Raw genomic sequence first — 18,383 nt, 5'->3', positions numbered from 1 at the left:
ATTTAAATTCTCAATATTTTTTGTATACATTTGTATGAACAGCCGCAAACACTCGCATTTTTTAAGCGTATGTGGTATCTACGTATTGTAGGATTGATACTACATAATTTATTTTGTATCTGAGTTTGTATCACAATCTGCAATGTTTGTGAGTCTGTATGTGTTTGAAGTAGCATTCCAAATTTTTTACACACATAAGACATAGTATAGGAGGCAGCAACGTTTTCAAAACTAGGACTTTAGGCAAGCTGTTTTTTTTGGTATGTGGTCCTTCGTTCTCTTTCGGTTAGGGTTAGATCGTTATTTGGCAGCTGGAAGTGGTTGCGTTTATTAGTGCGCAGCCAACTTGTACAGTGCTATTTCATATTTTGAAAGCATTTAGTCAGTCCAATTTTATTTTTTTTTATCTTTGAATAAGTTCACCAGACTCACATTTGTTGTTGACAGATATTTTTGCCTTTGCTAAATATGTACCAGGTACCAATTTATTTATTAATTCTTTTTAAAATTTAAATCATTTTAGTCTATCTGTAATTTTAATATTATGTTTATTAGGGGTGATAAGTCATAAAATTAATTTTCAGATTTTTCTGTGGTTGTTAAGCATGTCTGGCAATGAGAAAAGTCTGACAATATGATACTAGTGGACGGAGTGAAATAATAGCCAAATACATTGGTGTGAATGGAACAATAAACTTTATACTAGTTAGAGCACATTACGTGTATTATCCATAAGAAAAATCAATAAACCATGTTAGACAGAATTGTTTATCATAAACTTTCCTGCAACATTGTGTTCATCCCATTTTTCATTAGAATCACCGTTCCTGACAATTTGCCATCTGGAAATTTAAAAAAATAATATTCTTCATAATATGCAGACTTTATACATCATCGAATGTCTATTATAATTGAAAGATAACAATCTATTGATTTGTGCTGAAATTTGAATTTAATGAGTCGTTTTCAAACTCTATTGTCAGCCCTTAATTACCTTCCTCCTGGCGCAATACCTACCATATTTATTGTCCTAGTGTGGGAGGATCGCATATCTGATTGCTTTGAAGGAATTATAAAAATATATAAATAAGTAAAAAGATATTTCTATGTGTTATAAAAAATGTATTAAAAATTATGATTTGAAAACTATAAAAATGTCATGGCATGAATAATTGTTTTGATTCAAAACATATGGCCTTTTTGATTCCCACATATACTCCCTGCCCAGTGTTGACCTCACACTAGTTTAATTATGCACGTCGACACGTTATATTTATTTGGTGGGAAAGCAGATTGTAGCAGAGTTGTGAATTTGAAATCTTTGTATAATCTTGGCCAAATCATCGAAGTTGTAAAACCTTATACTTACTTGTCGATGGAGTGTCTCGGACAGTTGGGTTGAAGAGGGCAGTTGATTCAATAGTGCAAGATTGAATTGCCTGAATCTTCATAAGAGCTTACTGTTTGAATGACTGGAGTCGATGAGAACAACTTGGATAAAGTATCTAAACTCAGTTCTAAAAACAACATACAATCCAGATCCAGTTCCAAAGTCTTGATCATCAAAAGACGTTTTGGTGAGTTAAAGGACAAGGAGTGGTTTAATTGCGATTCCAGTAAGAAAAATCAATAAACCATGTTAGACAGATTGGTTTATCATAAACTTTTCTGCAAAATTGTGTTCATCCCATTTTTTATTAGAATCACCGTTCCAGACAATTTGCCATCTGAAAATTTAAAAAATTAATATTCTTCATAATATGCAGACTTTATACATCACCGAACATCTATTATAATTGAAAGATAAGAATCTATTGATTTGTGCTGAAATTTGAATTTAATGAGTCGTTTTCAAACTGTAGTGTCAGCCCTTAATTACCATCTTCCTGGAGCAATACCTACCAGATTTATTGTCCTAGTGTGGGAGGATCGCATGTCTGATTGCTTTGAAGGAATTATAAAAATATATAAATAAGTAAAAAGATATTTCTATGCGTTATAAAAAATGTATTAAAAATTATGATTTCAAAACTATAAAAATGTCATGACATGAATAATTGTTTTAATTTAAAACACATGGCCTCTTTGATTCCCACATGTACTCCCTGCCCAGTGTTGACTTCACACTAGTTTAAATATGCACGTCAACATGTTATATTTATTTGGTGGGAAGGCAGATTGTAGCAGAGTTGTGAATTTGAAATCTTTGTATAATCTTGGCCTAATCACCGAAGTTGTAAAACCTTATATCTTATAACTTGTCGATGGAGTATCTCGGATAGTTGGGTCGACGAGGGCAGTTGATTCAATAGTGCAAGATTGAATTGCCTGAATCTTCATAAGAGCTTACTGTTTGAATGACTGGAGTCGATGAGAACAACTTGGATAGAGTATCTAAATCCAGTTCTAAAAGCAACATACAATCCAGATCCAGTTCCAAAGTCCTGAGCATCAAAATACGTTTTGGTGAGTTAAAGGACAAGGAGTGATTGAATTACGATCCCAGTAAACTTTTTGGTGTCAGCGATGACCCGAGGGCTGGACATGCAGAATGTGTATGCCAACGGAAGTCCGGTGTCATGACTAGAGTAAATGAGTTAACCCGAGATGACCCGAGGACTGGGCGTTTCTTTTAAGTAGCGAACGGAAGACCAGTGATTAGGGCGTTGCACCAAAGTCAATATTTTCTTTTATCAATTCTTGTATCCATGTTCAATCTTCATTGTAGATGTCGTAGTATAGAAAATATAAATTCATAAAAAGATATTTCTATGTGTTATAAAAATGTATTAAAAATTATGATTACAAAACTATAAAAATCTCATGACATGAATAATTGTTTTAATCAAAACACAATAATTATGTATAAATGAATGCGAGGCATGTTATAACCATCCAAAGTGTTTAAACATTTTTATTATATTGATTATACATGTGCCAGTTTCTAGTACCAACATATGAGATGGAAGATAAACTGTAGATGCCTCATACATTATTGTATCGTTAAGCCATAAGACGAATAAATCTGTCTGAATAAAGATAATCCCCATTGCAATCTTACTTTAAGAGGCCTAGGCCGAATAACAATCATTATACAGTGGCTTTTAATCGTACATATTAATCTAAAATAATCCCCTTTGAATTGTTGAATTGTTAAATTTACGTCGGTTTTTAAAAAACATTGCTCATTTTACAGAATCGTGATTTAAGGCAAATTGCTGGAACTTCCCGTACCGTAACGAAATGTACGAGGAATATTGAATGTTTTTTCTCGAAAACATTGCTAGCTCCCCTACCAATACGACTGAAAAATTTTGTTTGTAGCATTAACCTTGAGTTTAATAGGTCAATTTTGCCGTAAAATAGACCACTTTTCGGTAAATGTATGTTACTGTGCTTTTTTAAGTAAATCTTCTTTTGGCCCGACTAAGGAGTAACACAGAAAATTTTGGATGAAAATGCGTTACTCAGAAAAGTGATTCTTAATTGGCCCGCGATGTCGTCATTCAAAATGAGTTACTGGATATGGTCCCTTGCAACGCTTATATATCGCCTTATACGGCAACCATATTAATTTCGAAACGTCAAATGTATGTCATTGAAAATTATGTCGTCAACTTCAAGATTTAATTAAAATCAAAAGCGTAACACCGCGTCACAAGATGACTTAGTTCATGCTTGTGTTAAAAGTAACATATATAGAATGTGACGATAATGATAAAAAGAAATAAAATAATTTAATATAAAGAAATCAAAAGGAAAGGTTTTGTACATCAGTTTCTGCTCGAACACTTCCAATACTGAAATTTCAAGGTAACATTATTGACGAGATAGTGTATTATTAGTAAGAGCCAGTGAACTATTTGACTAACCTATTTTCACAAAGCTAGAATTTTTTTAATGATATTTTATTATTCGCCCATTAAGAAAGTGCTATTTTGGCAGTCATTCCGCGGTTGCGTTATCATCCCTTCAATTTTTGAAAATGTAAAAAAAATTCATAACCTGCTCCCACAAGGCTCAAATTTTGAGGGTGTATTCTTTTAACTGTTCAGAAACTATATATAAACAGCTAGATTATTCTGACTGTTGCAAGGGTGTGGGCGCATTGCCGTACATAATCAGCTGCACTCTTGTATTTAAATAATTCATACGCCATTTTGAAGGTGTTTTTATACCAAACTTCAACTTTGTATCTCACCTTATGACCGAGATATCATTGATAATATGCCAAAGTGGCCCGTTTTTCAAACTTAATTTTTGGAGTAACCATAAAAAGATATAATATATATCTATATATATTATATATATAAATATATATTTATATATATATATATATATATATATATATATATAATTCTTTCGTAATGATGTATGAAAGGATTAATTAGATTTGGATAAATCTTTTTGAAATTTGTTAAGGATTTTTTTTAGGATTATGTGATTATCGAAATATAGTTAGATTGTATAAATAAATGGAAAAAATTACAAAAAAATGCTTATCATTGTTTGACATTGAAAATATTGAGGCATTGTCTAGCATTAAAAATAAATGAAAACTATCATCAAACTACTAATATTATAATATAATATATTCATGATTATGAATTAGAAAAATGTAATGTGAATGTGAAAATTGCCAAAAAGCAGCTGAGATGTGCCAAAAATTAAGATACAGTATATATTTGGCACATGAACAGTATGCGCATGCGTCTGACGGTATGGGTTGTGGATTGTCAATTTGACAGATTATTATTTTTTAAGTAATGCAGTCGTGGTTTACCTTGCTCTGCCAAATCACAATACAAAAAAAATCAAATGTTTGGCATCGGGCACGGAATATTTACTCAAGTCAATGGAGCGTTTTGGGTCTGAATTTTTTTACTGTGCTCCAATTTGTATGAAATTTTGGAATTAGTTATTAATTTTGGAATCATCTTACTCTCACGTTCAAAAGTAAAAATAATTTAGACTTCTTTGCACTTCCCGGCGGAATGACATACCTTCACAGTGGCGTAATTTTATTTTTTTTTAAATAACGTCGGATATCGATGAAAGAAGAAAAGAATTATAAGAGAAAAATAATTATTAATGTTTTTGAAAAAAAAAACAAATATTTTTTAAGTTACTGGCTACTGAAAATTCGTTTCTTTTTGGCGTTTTTCATCGTTTTTTGCAAATATCTCAAAAAATATACATTCTAACGAAAATCATGTAATGAACAAAATTATATCAATTAAAATCTTAATAAATAGGTATTTTACGATGTGTTGTAGGAACATTATTGATAGATATAAAAAAGCAAAGTCGTTTTTTTTCATTTCGTTCGAGATTTAATTGTTGTATTTGTAGCCGTCTAGCGGCGAGGTGTTACATTTTATATATTTCATGGGGTTTCATAGTGCTCAAAATAAGCTTTAAAATGGGTACTCTTAAGGGTATGTTTTTTTATTTAAATTAAATAGTTTCATTAGTGCCATTTCTACCAAAATTACAATTAATGAACTATTTTATCTAGAATTAACTTCGTTCAAGAGATTCTAAAATATCGCGCAAATAGGATCTAGTTAAAAAGTTCACATGTTACAGTCTTTTTCCTCTATTTATTTACTGTACTAATTTCATTGATGACATATGAACAGGATTTGACAAATTAATTTACTTAAAATATGAACTAAAGGGGTTATACGCAGTTAGAATTTATAAAGGGGTTATACGCAGTTAGAATTTATAAAGGGGTTATACGCAGTCATGTTCAAAAGAAGATGGGCTCACGACTCCGCGACATAGTCAAAAATAATACTGAATCAATGGAAAAAGACGGAAAAACAATTAATAAAAAAGTACTTTCTTGGAATAATAGAGATATCTAAATGTAATTTAGATATCAATATTACTGAAAACCATTAATATAGACTACGAGATTATAAAAATTATGGGCAACATTATTGAAGCAATTATTTTGAGTAAAAAAATCCAAGGTTATATTGTACTTTTATCGCGTATGCTATATATTATTTCTTTCTGAATTTGTTATACTGTTTAAAAGACCGCAATTTCCAACACGTATATCTTATGTTATAAATTACAAATAAAAATAAAATGGCATCAAAATTATTTAAATACCAGGGTGGGGCCAATTCTGTATGGAAACACGCCCATACCCTTTGGTATCGATCAAAGGGACATTTTGTCGAATAACATTTACTCAGTTATAATATTCCAGAATTTATCGAAGAATAGCTAGTAATATATGAAGGTCCGGGGTTAAAAATGTCCACCACCGATGTGTCAAAAACCAGTAAAGTTAAGCATGGTTTAACAACATTATTTGGAAGTAGAGGGAAAAGGATGTATAACCAGCTATGACCTTGATTCTCATAACTTTGCTATCGGGAGATAAACGGTAATCTTTGAAAATCCATAATAAAAGTATTTTCTTCCGTTGGTAGTTTTTTAGCATTAGTTAAAAATGTAATTATTTTGTAAAATACTTTAAAATTAAAATAAGACATTAAACCTGTTTGCCACCTGGCCATTCCAAGTTACCCCGTCGATGGGGTAAGAAGGTCTAGATAACAAATTTTTGAAAAACATCAAAAAATCACATTTCTACATTGATAAAGTAGCTGACAGTTTTACTGAACTTAGTCAGATAATTGTTCGGTTGAAATTTGTTATTTGCTGTGATATAATTAGTTTTGTTTTCATAATATATTTTATATTTGCTAAAAGTTATATTGGACCTTTGTGCCTCGCCCGGCTCTACATATGTACTTTTTATTAAATTTACTTTAATTCGTCGAATGTTACTTGAAACTTTTCGAAAAGCAGGTCAAAGAAAAATTCTTTGAAAATTTTGTATAAGCTCAGTATTATTATTTACAAGTATACACAAAATCCAGAATCCGAAAAGAATCTGAAAAACTTGAAACATAATCAATAAGTCGAAAAACCAAAAAAAAACTTGGATTATACTATGTTTTCTATAGAAAGTGTATAAAACTTCCAGTTTTATACAAACAAAAATTAGTGTATACAGACAAAATTTAGTGTTATGCACCGACACTCTTACCTTTTTACCGTCGCATTTATGCCTCTATGTGCATACTCATTACTATATGGACTCTATATCTCTTGAGTTTCACTCTATCTTCTATGGACCCTATATTTCCGGCTAGACAGAGGACCTCTACAAAAAAACACAAGGGACAGTCTCTATCTGTACGTCAAGAAACACACATAACCTTATAATAAGCTTTAATGAAATTCTATAATAAGTTCTGTAATAAATTTATAAAACTTGTGTTGTGGTTTGAAATACTTCCATCGCTGAAGGCAAATATATAACAATAGACAAACTAATGGGGTTTATTGTTTTTGTATTCTCATTGAAATAGTTTATTTAAGGTTTGTAGATCTTGATATTCTTCTTATAGTAAAAAAATCCTTTAAATATCGGTTATGCAGTTTTTATTTGGGTTCCACATCTGGAAAATAATAATTAAGAGCAGTATCAAAAAAGAATATATTATGAAAATAATTGTAATGATAAAATACTAAGGGTAGAAAAATGTTAAAATAATTTGGAATGAAAATTAGAAAAAGTTTGGAAAAGGGAGAAACTAATTGTAACTGTTGGAAAAAAGTATCAAATATTATCAGTAGGCATTTCATTATCAAAATAAAGTTTGATATCGAAATTGGAAAACTCAGAAGTATCGTAGAAACTTTGGGCTTTTAAAAGTTTAACAATGGTATTATGAAATTGACGATCATTCAATTTTCTAACATGTAGTGGGAGTAGATTAAAAAACTGAACTCCTCTTCCGTCTATGGGATTGAAAGATGTTTCAAGTTTAAAAGTTGGTCCTCTTATAGTCAGCTTTCTTGTTTTATAATAGGAATTCGACATAGAGGATAGGTTGAAGCGTTCATGATTATTATTTATGAATGACAACGTAATTAGCAAAAATATACAAGGAACAGTGAGAATGTCAAACTGTCTGAAAGGATTTCTACATGAGGACAAGGAACTGAGGAAAAAATTATTCTTAATGCTCTTTTCTGTATTTTGAACACATCCTTCAAGGATGACGAGAATCCCCAGAATTGTTTTCCATATGCGAGATACGAATAGAAATTAGAATAATAATTTGAAAGAAGGCAATTTAAACTAATGTTAGATTTTAGAATCCTCAACATGAAACAGGCTTTTGTTAACTTAGGTACAAGTATGGAATAAATATGATTGTCCCAGTTCAAGTTTTTTTTGTAATTGGATGTCTAGAAATTTAGAGACTGAGGAAAATTCAAATTGAATGCTATTGATAGTTAAAGAATTGATCTCATGACTTATCCTATTTACTGTTCCAAAAGACATAATTTGGGTTTTGTCATTATTGAGCAAAAGATTATTAGAATTGAATCAATTCGAAATTGAATTTATAACTAGATTCAATTTATTATTCACTTCTAAAGAATTGCTTTTTATAATCACACTAGTGTCGTCGGTAAAAAGAATAAATTTACAGAGATCTGTACAATTTGGCAGATCGTTTATGTAGATGAGAAATAGCAATGGTCCGAGAATTAAGCCCTGAGGGACACCGAGCTTAATATTTTGTTTGTCTGAGATAATTACTGAACCACAATCATTAAGATAAACAGGTTGAGTCCTATTAGATGCCTAAGATGAAAATAATTCAAGAGCTATACCACGCACACCGTATTTTTCGAGGTTGTTTAAAAGAATTTCATGAGAGATACAATCAAAAACTTTGGACAAGTCACAGAAAACTGCAACGCAGAAACTACCATCTTCGAAAGAGTGAATAATGTCTTGGACTAATGTGTAAATTGAGTGAGAGGTAGAGTGATTTCGACGAAACCCAAATTGATTTTTAAATAATATATTATTAACTGTTAAAAAATTTAGTCGATTATGTAATATTTTTTAAAAAATTTTGTCAATTGCGTTTAATAAAGAAATTAGCCTATAATTATTAATAATGTCAGTGGGCCCTCATTTATGAAGAGGCCTAATTTTTGAATGTTTTAAATGATTCGGATAGATACCGTTACTAAGTGCATTGTTTAAGCAGGCAAAGAGATCATCAATGAATAGTGGATATAATTGTTTTAAAATATCAGACAAAATTTCATCAGGACCAGATGAGTATGAATTTTTAAGGGATAGAATTGTTTTTGACAGCTCCTCAGGAGTTATGGGACATAGGTACAGGGAATCTAGCTGTTATCAACGTCCCATTATAATTAATGTTAGATTCTATAACAGCTAGATGGGATGAAATTTCTTGTCATAAGAAAGAGAACAAAATAACTCTAACAGCTTTTTGGATGTCAAAATCATTAAAAACACAGACAAACGCATTCTCACTAACTGGTACTAAAAACCTACTTGGTCAGGTAGGTATTTAAATTTTCACTCTTACCACTCCTTTAGTATAAAAATATGTACTATCATTAATCTAGTAGACCATGCTATCCTCCTTTCTGACAAACAATTTTGGACCTTAATCTTAGATTTAATTTTCAAACCCCTTACGCAAAACTCCTATCCCCCACATCTTATAAAATCCGTCACAAACAATAGACTCACTATTTTAAAAAACAAAATAATTAACCCCAACCTGAGTTTAATTTCCACAAAAGATAATAATTTTGAAGGTACCATTTGCTTGCCTTACATCAAGGAACTTTATCCGATGCGGAAAAAACTTTTTATGACGCAAATCTTCGTTTAGTATACAACATCGACTTAACGCTCAATTTCCTTTTCTCAAATTTAAAGCCGCGCACTAGTTTGAAACGATTATCCAGTGTGGTCTATAAAATATCTTGCAATGGCTGTGATTCTGTGATACCTATATTGGCGAAACAGGACAGAAGCTTATCAAACTTTTAAAACAACACGATAATAACTCAAAAAACAAAAATCAAGGGCAAACAAATTATCACAGAACATTCAGTTGCACATGTATACAGTTACGTCTGTGGCCGGCTTTACTTATGGTTATTGTGACCACATGTGTTTTTTTTTCAAAAAAAATGTTGGTCTCGCATTTCGAATTTTTACAGAAACGTTCTTCTTGGTGACATGCCTCGGATACACGGGTGCTTACGTAATATATAATATTCTATTTATTAATTATTGTTTATTTTTATAAAAAAGAAATTACTGACATGTTGTGCTTGTTTCCAATTATTAATTTTTTACAAGCTGTTATTAATATGTGTAAGTAATAATCTAAGAATTTTAAGTAAGTAATGTTTTATGCAATATTTTAATTTAAGTTTTAGATATAATTAGTCTGTCTCTTTAGTTAAATCTCTTGTAAATTGTAGAACCACTTACGATGACGTAGAATTTTACGTCGAAGCGTATGGAAAAATAAAGATGTTTTAAGAAATCTATACTACATTTTTATTTTTTACTTGATGTTACGCCCTCCAAGAAATTAATCATACATTTCAACATCAAATAATTGTCATTGTAATATATATATATATATATATATATATACATATATATATATATATATATATATATACTAGATGATCCGACAGACATTGTCTTGTACCCACCCCTACGTTTTTTCAATATTCTATACTAATATTTACCATTCAGTTGACAATAATAATTATTGTTTTTTGAATTACTATTTACACCAATATATGAGTGATGTTCCCACAGTTAATACTTTAATTATTCCATTAACAAATATTAAAATATGTTCAATAACATTGTCTATCAACAATTATACACTGTAATTTATAAAACAGATTTATTTCCAATAGCTCAATTTATTTTAATGCCAAAGTTTATACAATTTTTTATTCATACGTTTAGGTGTGGATGTATAAATGAATAATTTTTTGTTTATTCACGAGTAAAACATTGATTTTCCAAATTTATCACACAAAAAATCATCGTCTGCCTTTGTGATGTAGTTATTGTCATAGCATAATATGAGTGAGTTCATGAACTTATGTTTATTTGTCACAATTTCCTCTCCTCACTATGTAAAGAATTCTTACCAATTTGTGGATCTAATCAAAGACCGAAACATTACAGACGATCAAATTTTTCTAAGCCTTGATGTAATTAACCTTTTCACATGTGTTCCCCATGATTTAATACTTGATTCAATTGAAAAACGCTGGCCCACTATTTGTAACTACACCGACTTTCCTATAACTACTTTCAAACACATCATTAACACCGTCCTGAATTGTTCTTATTTTAATTGTTTCAATAATTTTTATTTACAAATCAAAGGTACTGCTATGGGTTGCCCATTATCCCCTGGCATTATAGACCTAGTTTTACAAACCCTCGAAATTTCTGTTTTCTCCACATTAAATTTCCAAATATATTTTTATGTTAGATATGTAGATGACACCTTTTTTATAATAGATAAAGAACAATCAGATATGATACTCGATACCTTTAACAATTACAATAAGAACATTCAGTTCACACATGAAACACAAATCAACAACAAATTGAACTTTTTAGACGTGTCTGTACATAAAATTGACAACATTATTTGCACAAATTGGTACAGAAAACCTACATGGTCAGGAAGATACCTTCATTACGCGTCATACTGTCCCAAAAATTATAAAGTTAATACAATCATTTCTTTGATAGACCACGCAGTCATGTTGTCTCACTCTTCCTTTCATACCCAAAACACAACATTAGTAACTAAAACTTTATTAGAAAACGGATACCCCCTCACACTCATTAATTCCATTACCAATAAAAGACTTTCATATCATAAAAATAACAATTATCAATCCATCATTAAGTTATTCCAGGACAACAATATTAAACCTACTTTTCACAGCATGCCTTACATCGAAGGCTTATTTGATTATTTAAAGAAGAAAATTTTTTTATTTCAGGAACAGCTCTATATTCTTTTAAAGAAATGTTTTCTAAAATTAAATCCACCACCCCTCCTAAATTCAATACTAACATAGTTTATTCAATCTCTTGCAAAAATTGTCAAAAACAATACATTGGCCAAACATCACAATACATTCATAAGAGAATGAGACAACATGAATTAAGCGTCACTCATCATAAAAGCCGAAGTTTCCAAAGCACTCTTGTCCAACATTCCATTGAAAACTCACATAATTTTACCTTTGAACCCAATATTTTATATAGAGAGGATTGTACTTTTAAAAGACTTTTTTCTGAAAGCAGTTTAATCTTTTTGAATTCGTCAAATTGTGTTAATAAAAGATCAGATCATAATATCATTCATGACTCGTATCTAAATTTTTAAACCTAATTAATAACAATTAATCCTTTAATAATTTTTTGGGTATATGTATATGTATATATATATACATGTATATGTGTTATAATATATGCACATCCATATATGTGCTTAAATGTATGTTCTTGTATATACACTATATACATGCACTTGCGTATATGTTCGTGTATATATTTGTAGGTACATGAATATATAGATATATGCATATGTATGTATGTGTATGTAGGTGCGCATATGCATGTGCATGTATATATATACATAATACTTCTCAACATTTACTAAAGCAATATTTCCTCTTTTTTCGTAAATTACCAATACAAGAGCCATAAAAAATCATTTTTGCCTAGAATTCTGTACATTATCCCTTACATCTGGCCGACAGAACTCCATATCAGTGTATTTAAGTCTTGTGTAGTCGTAACATCTACAAATATCCTCCAAAAAAATCGAGTGTTTTTAACAAAAAATATGAGTGATATGGATATATAAATTATTACTGGTAAATAATTTTTGCTTCTCAATTTTATATAAAACCTTTTTTAGTTAATTTTTATTACTCTTTACACCGGTACATAATCCATTCCTTTATATTTTTTTCTAATTAATCTGTTATGACCATCATTAATTAATGTTAATCAATAGTTTTTAAAAAACATTGTATTTGACAGAATAAACCTGATGATGGAACATACCTAGTTCCGAAACGTCGTTATTAAACATCTTCAGAAAACAAATTGTTTTTTATTATTGGACTTACTGTTCGGAAAAAAAACAATCAATATATTGAAGAAATCCAGGACTTATCTATTGAATATATATAACATGCGTCCATCGCGAACCAACATCGTGACACGAGATTTATATATATATAGATATATATAAATCTCGTGTCACGATGTTGGTTCGCGATGGACGCCCAAACTACTGGACCGATTTTAAATTTTATTGGCTCAACGTGTGCATACGTATATATCCAACTTAGGTTATAGGAAATTTTGAAAAGTAAATTTAAAATATAAATATATAATTTTTATAAATTTCTAAAAATTTTGACAGAAAATGGCCAAAAGAAAACAAAACACTAAAATGACAAATGTCAAAATTTATGGAAAACTCGAGAAAAAAAGATTTATGATTTTTGAAAAAAAAATTTGACAGTTCAAAAAATTTAATTCAAAAACATATACATATATATTTATACCCAGCATTTATATCCAAATTAGATGAAATGCTTGATTCAAAATCACAATTTATAGTTTTAAATCTAATTAAAAGTCAATGTTTATAAATTTGAATAATTGTTGACATGAAAATCGTCAAATGTCATTTGTCAATATTTATGAAAATAATTATATAAATAGATTTGCAATTTATATTTATTTGATTAGCTTACCAAATTATTTCGGATACCAAAACTTCATCAAAACCTTATAGATCAGAGATCACAATAAAAAAGCGACATATTGAATTTAAAATTAATCATAAACAAAAATTTGACATTTCACAAAAAAAATGTTTAACGACTTCAATAAGAAACAAATAAATTAATTATTCCAAGTTATATTGCCGAACAAATTATAAATACAACACAATATTGTAAAATAAATATCATATATTAATTTTCGACCAAAAAGGAAATATTTTGACATTTACAAATATACTGCATATTGAATATATGAAACTGACATTCACTATTTTTCAATTAAATGAAAATGTAAAAAATCAAATATTTATATAAAAAATTGTATATTCAGATAAAGATACTGATTTGTTTATTTAGACTGAAACCTGATTTATTCATTAATTTAAAAAAAATGACATAAACAAAATAAAAATAAATAAAACACCTGCATCATGCGTTGAAATTAATTATCGAAGTGTAAAGAAATTTGTGTAATTAAAATAAAATATTATTATTATATGAGTTGAGATCATACAGAAAATTGTAACCTCTTAAGTGGAATAGTACAATCTGAAGGTATCATTGCAATCTGACAAAAACAAACTAGACAAACTAAATATTATATCATATTATATTAAATTTCGATCCAAAAGAAAATATTTTGACAGTTATAATTAATTTGAAATGAAATGCAAATGTCAAAAATCAGATCTTTATGTAAAAAAATATTTATTTCCACAATATTCCTGTGTTGAATTTGCACTTTTTTTATGAATTTAACAATCATATAATATATTCATTGATGACTTAAAATAATTATTAATTTATAAAAAATAAATATTGACGTACTTGACATGACAAAAGTATAATAAACAAATCGCTATGATGCGAGTGAATTAATTTTTGAAGTTGTGAGGAAGTGAAGAAATTTTGAAAATTATAACAAGTTTTTAACTATTTGTCAGAAAGAATATATTTTATTACAAATTCATACCCATAGATACAATAAAAAAGCGACATATTGAATTTAACATTAATCATAAACAAAATTCTGACAGTTCAAAAAAAATGAATTTTTAACGACTTCAATAAGATACAAATAAATTAATTATTCCAAGTTATGTTATAGGCAATATTGGCATTTAAAAATTTAGTGCATATTGAATATATGAAATTGACATTCAATATTTTTAAATTAAATGCAAAAGTAAAAAATCTGATATTTATATAAAAATTATATATTTAGATAATGGTACTGCGATGATTCAGACTAAAATCTAATTTATTCATTGCTTAAAAATATTTCACTATTTGACATAAATAAAATTAAAATAAGCAAAACACTATGATGCGTTCGAATTAATTATCAAAATGTAAAGACATTTGTGTAATAAAAATATAACATTATTATTAATATATCATGTATATTATAAGAACTTCTGCAATGCGGCAAAATATTTTTGATGGCAAAACAGCGTTTGCCGGGTCAGCTAGTATATATATATATATATATATATATATATATATATATATGTACAAAGAGGTAAATCTCATTAATATAGATGCGGAATAAAAGGTGCCCTAAAATCGATCCTTGAGGCATAACCAATGTACTCGTCAATTTATCCGAAATTATTTGTTCGTGATCATTATTTAAGAAAACGCTTTGTGATCGGTTATGGCAATCACGCCATGCCAAACTATATACTGATCGACCCATAGCGGCAAATGATACTTGGCTCGACACAGATCTACCCTCAGTGCGAATAAATCTTATATTCTGTTTTTCTTTTTTTGTATAATCATGTATTATTATAAATAGTGCTATGTGTTTTTTTGTTGAGGATAAATTTTCTTTCCTCTTTTTTGTCACACTATTATGAACTTATTTTTATATTCAGAAATAATTATTATTTGCAAAATCATATCCAATGATGGATAATATACCTACGGGTAAAGCCTCATGTTAGAAAATGCAATGTACATACTTACATTTATCGAAATATATATGTTTTTGACTTTGACTTTTTTGTGATCGGTTAGACAGGTAAGATGCAAATAGTTTCAGTGAACGTCCGAGAATACCACCATTTTCTAATTTGTCAAGGAGTCTTTCATGAGAAATACTATCAAATGCTTAAGGCAGATCACAAAATATTGTTGTACAAAATGTGGCTCTTCGAAAGAGTCAATAATGTCATGAACTAAATTATTAATTGAGTGGGAAGTAGAATGGTTCTTATAGGATCCATGCTGATTCTTATTTATCAAGAAAAGACGTTTATCAAGTATACATGATTTTTTCTATTATTCGAATGGAATTATATAGAAATAAATAAATATATAAAAAGATATTTCCATGTATAAAAATATATATATGAAATTTCGTCGATTATAAAACTTTTCAAAATGTCATGACCATTTGTTTCTTTCAAATTTACTCCCAGCTCACTTTATTCCCTCATATACTCCCTTCTTAGTGTTGACCTCAAACTAGTTCAATGATGCACGGAAACACATTATATTTATTTGGTGTGAAGGCAGATTGTAGCGGTGTTGTGAATTTGATATCCTTTAGCACGTGAAATCTTACAAAAATTAATGAAGGTATCAACACAATCGTAAACCCCCACAACCTGATAAGCTTCATCTGGCATAATCATCGAAGTTAGTAAAACATTATACGAACTTGTCGATGGAGTATCTTGGACAATTCCCTTTACATCGAAAACAACTTGGATGCAGTTAGAACTAAATAAGTTCTAAAAACAACATACAATCTAGATCCAGTTCTAAAGTCTTGAGCACCAAAAGACGATTTGGTGAGTTAAAGGACAAGGAGAGGTTGAATCGCAATTACAATGGAGTTCTTGGCGGTAATTTCAATTTATGACCCAAAGTCTTGACGTAAATAGGCCCGTAGAAGACTAGTAGTCAGAACTAAATATGGTGTCAGCGATAACCCGAGGTCTGGACATACTTAATAATTATGCTGACGGAAGTCCGGTGTCAGGGCTAGTAAATGCGTTAGCTCGCGATGACGCATGGAGTGTGCGTACCTTTTAAGTAGCCAACGGAAGACCTGTGATTAGAGGGTTGCTCCATAGTCCATGTTTTTTAAATTTTTGATCCCTGCTCAATTGCTTGTAGTATCACCGTTTAGCTTGTAGTGTGGAATCTGTGTGAAAATTCAACTGTTAAATAATAAATGTTTTGTCTTGGCGATTTACACCGTAAGCCGGCGCAACCCCTCGCCGCAGGTCAAATGCACGACGCTTGGGACTCAGTCAAATACCTGCGCTGTGGCCGCGCGCCTTATATAGGCAGATAGGTCGCATCGAATGCCATGCGAACAAGCTTCGGCGAAAGTACGCTGTGTTGTTCAGGCAGATTCGATAATTCCCCGGTGTATTTTGTATATTATATTTGATAATTTTAGTCTGTTAAACATATAGGGTGTTACTTTTAAAAATGTCGTAGATCTTGTCTAGAATTATATACGCCGTATATGTTTGGATGTCGGTTTACGACCGGATTCTGGACCTTATTTATAAGTGTTCAACCATATTGTACAGCAAATCCGCGGGCATGAATCGTTGACGCAAAGATTCTTATGCGGAAATCTAACATATAATTGCAATCAACTCAATACTCTCCGAGAGGGAATGAAAGGGAGTTATATAACAGAATAATGGATTCGCCTCGACGTTTTCCATCTAACGAAGGGTAAAGAGACTGTTTGAAATTAACTGCGTCTGCGGACCGCAAATTTGATGTGCGGAGCCGTTTCGACCGTTGTTAAAGGTCTAGTCTCTGTTTAAGCGCTATAAACCATTTCAGTGGTTTTATTAAAAAAAGATGAAGAAGCAAGGCGATGAATTTCTATATGAAGAATTGGCATCGGATCCAAATAACTATCACCATAGACAGGTTTTCAAATATATAAATTTATTAGTGAAAAGAGGACATATCAATATATCCATATTATTAAAGTTAAAAGCGCAACACCCTTTAACCCCAAAGTTTCTTTGCCCCATTCCAGCAAGAAAATAACATTGCTCTTTCGCCAAGACTTTAACTTTTGACCATGTCGGATTTGGCCAACAATTAAGATTTGCCGTTCGTTTTCTTTTATTATAGTGGAACTGCGCATTCGGAAATCATTTTATAGGATTCGGCGTTAAATAGAAACAACTGTTCGAATGTTATGCGGTATTTGGTAGAGATTCTGCGTAGCGAACGGCCTAATTTATGCATCGTCGCATAAAGCTCATGTTGTGAACGCTTTTGTGACCAAAGACTCGTGAAATATCATGAAATAACATTTGTATTTACTGGATGTATTTTTCTCTAAATTTTTATGTGACCTGTTTTCCCCGCAACTTATATTTTCACTTTGCGGTTCTTTCCTTTATCATATTAATGTTGCAGAATGTAGCACATTATTTCATTACCTTATTAACTTCCCGAAGGAGAAGTTTATGTTTTCATCAAAAAATCCGATTCGCTAATTTTATGTTTTCTCGACGTTTCAAGCCATTCTGAATCGAATGAGACCAAATTTGAAAAAAGTATGTATGTGTGTGTGTGTGTGTGTGTGAACAGATTTTTTGCCGTAAATCGACGTTTTCTCCAAAACGGATGGACCGATTTCAAAAATTTAA

The 18,383-nt window shown here is 30.2% G+C and overlaps 1 protein-coding gene across 2 annotated transcripts in view; it reads left to right on the top strand.

Annotated features, from left to right (window-relative positions):
• LOC113370306 (probable phospholipid-transporting ATPase VD) overlaps nucleotides 1–18,383 on the top strand; it is a 420,055-nt gene that overhangs the window by 299,575 nt on the left and 102,097 nt on the right. The window lies entirely within an intron of this gene.

This window comes from Ctenocephalides felis, unplaced genomic scaffold (genome assembly GCF_003426905.1).
Source record: "Ctenocephalides felis isolate EL2017-DRISC unplaced genomic scaffold, ASM342690v1 CF-g0.4_SCAFFOLD_01492, whole genome shotgun sequence".
In the NCBI taxonomy this organism is placed as follows: domain Eukaryota; kingdom Metazoa; phylum Arthropoda; class Insecta; order Siphonaptera; family Pulicidae; genus Ctenocephalides; species Ctenocephalides felis.
Note: the sequence above shows the minus strand (reverse complement) of the source record. Positions and strands in the feature narration are given on the sequence as shown.